Source organism: Gracilinanus agilis, chromosome 3 (assembly GCF_016433145.1).
Source record: "Gracilinanus agilis isolate LMUSP501 chromosome 3, AgileGrace, whole genome shotgun sequence".
Lineage (NCBI taxonomy): Eukaryota > Metazoa > Chordata > Mammalia > Didelphimorphia > Didelphidae > Gracilinanus > Gracilinanus agilis.
The window spans coordinates 416,497,845-416,500,360 of NC_058132.1; positions in this window are offsets into that span (position 1 = coordinate 416,497,845).

Consider the following 2,516-nt stretch of genomic DNA (forward strand, 5'->3'; position numbering starts at 1 on the left):
TTGTATATTTGAGTAATTAGACCCCTGTCAGAGTTTTCCGTTATAAAGATTTTTTCCCAGTTTGTTGTTTCCCTTCTGATTTTGACTACATTGTTTTTGTTTGTACAAAAGCTTTTTAGTTTAATATAATCAAAATCATTTAATTTACATTTTGTAATTTTCTCTAACTCTTGCTTGGTTTTAAAGTCTTTCCTTTCCCAGAGATCTGACAAGTATACTATTCTGTGTTCACTTAACTTATTTATAGTTTCCCTCTTTATATTCAAGTCATTCACCCATTCTGAATTTATCTTGGTGTAGCGTGTGAGATATTGATCTAGACCTAATCTCTCCCATATTGTTTTCCAAATTTCCCAGCAGTTTTTGTCAAATAGTGGATTCATGTCCCAAAAATTGGGCTCTATGGGTTTATCATACACTGTCTTGCTGATTTCATTTACCCCAAGTCTATTCCACTGATCCTCCTCTCTATCTCTTAGCCAGTACCATATTGTTTTGATGACTGCTGCTTTATAGTATAGTTTAATATCTGGTACTGCTAGGCCCCCTTCCTTCACATGTTTTTTCATTATTTCCCTTGATATTCTTGATCTTTTGTTATTCCAAATGAAATTTGTTATAGTTTTTTCTAATTCAGTAAAGAAGTTTTTTGGTAGCTTGATAGGTATGGCGCTAAATAGGTAAATTAATTTGGGGAGAATGGTCATTTTTATTATGTTAGCTCATCCTACCCATGAACATTCAATGGCTTTCCAATTGTTTAGATCCAGTTTTAATTGTTTGGAAAGTGTTTTGTAGTTGTGTATGTATAATTCCTGTGTTTGTTTTGGTAGATAGATTCCTAAGTATTTTATATTGTCTAGGGTGATTTTAAATGGTGTTTCTCTTTCTACTTCTTGCTGCTCTAGTGTGTTGGAAATGTATAGAAATGCTGATGATTTATGTACATTTATTTTGTATCCTGCAACTTTGCTAAAGTTGTTGATTATTTCTACAACCTTCTTAGTTGATTCTCTAGGATTTTTTAAGTAGACCATCATATCATCTGCAAAGAGTGATAGCTTAGTCTCCTCCTTGCCTATTTTGATACCTTCGATTTCTTTTTCTTTTCTAATTGCAACTGCTAGTGTTTCTAGTACTATGTTGAATAATAGAGGTGATAATGGGCATCCTTGTTTCACTCCTGATCTTATTGGAAAGGCTTCTAATTTATCCCCATTGCATATGATGTTTGTTGATGGTTTTAGGTATATACTGTTTATTATTTTTAGGAAAGGTCCTTCTATTCCTATACTTTTCAGTGTTTTCAATAGGAATGGATGCTGTATTTTGTCAAAGGTCTTTTCAGCATCTATTGAGATAATCATGTGATTTTTGTTTGTTAGACTGTTGATATGGTCAATTGTGTGGATGGTATTCCTAATGCTGAACCATCCTTGCATTCCTGGTATAAATCCCACCTGATCCTGGTGGATGATATTCATAATTATTTGCTGGAGTCTCTTTGCTAGTATTCTATTTAAGATTTTTGCATCTATGTTCATTAGGGAGATTGGTCTGTAGTTTTCTTTTTCTGTTTTTTATCTCCCTGGCTTTGGAATCAGTACCATATTTGTGTCATAAAAGGAATTTGGTAGGACTCCTTCTTTGCTTATCATATCAAATAATTTGTATAGTATTGGGATTAGTTGCTCTTTGAATGTCTGATAGAATTCACTTGTGAATCTATCAGGCCCTGGTGATTTTTTCTTAGGGAGTTCTTTGATGGCTTGTTCAATTTCTTTTTCTGATATGGGATTATTTAGGTATTCTATTTCTTCTGCTGTTAATCTAGGCAATTTATATTTTTGTAAATATTAATCCATATCTCCTAAATTGTTATATTTATTGCCATATAATTGGGTGAAATAGTTTTTAATGATTGCCTTAATTTCCCCTTCATTAGAGGTGAGGTCTCCCTTTTCATCTTTGATACTGTCAATTTGGTTTTCTTCTTTCCTTTTTTTTATTAGATTGACCAGTACTTTGTCTATTTTATCTGTTTTTTCAAAATACCAGCTTCTAGTCTTATTTATTAATTCAATAGTTCTTTTACTTTTGATTTTATTAATTTCTCCCTTGATTTTTGGTATTTCTAATTTAGTTTTCATCTGGGGATTTTTAATTTGCTCGCTTTCTAATTTTTTGAGTTGCATGCCCAATTCATTAATCTCTGCCCTCCTTAATTTGTTAATATATATGCATTCAAGGATATAAATTTCCCCCTGAGTACTGCCTTGGCCGCATCCCACAGAGTTTGTTAGGATGTCTCATCATTGTCATTTTCTTCAATGAAATTATTGATTGTTTCTATGATTCCTTCTTTGACAAATTGGTTTTGGAGAATCATATTATTTAATTTCCAATTAGTTTTTTATTTTCCTGTCTAGGTGCCCTTACTAATTATTATTTTTATTGCATTATGATCTGAGAAAGTTACATTTATTATTTCTGCTCTTTTGCATTTGTTTGCAATG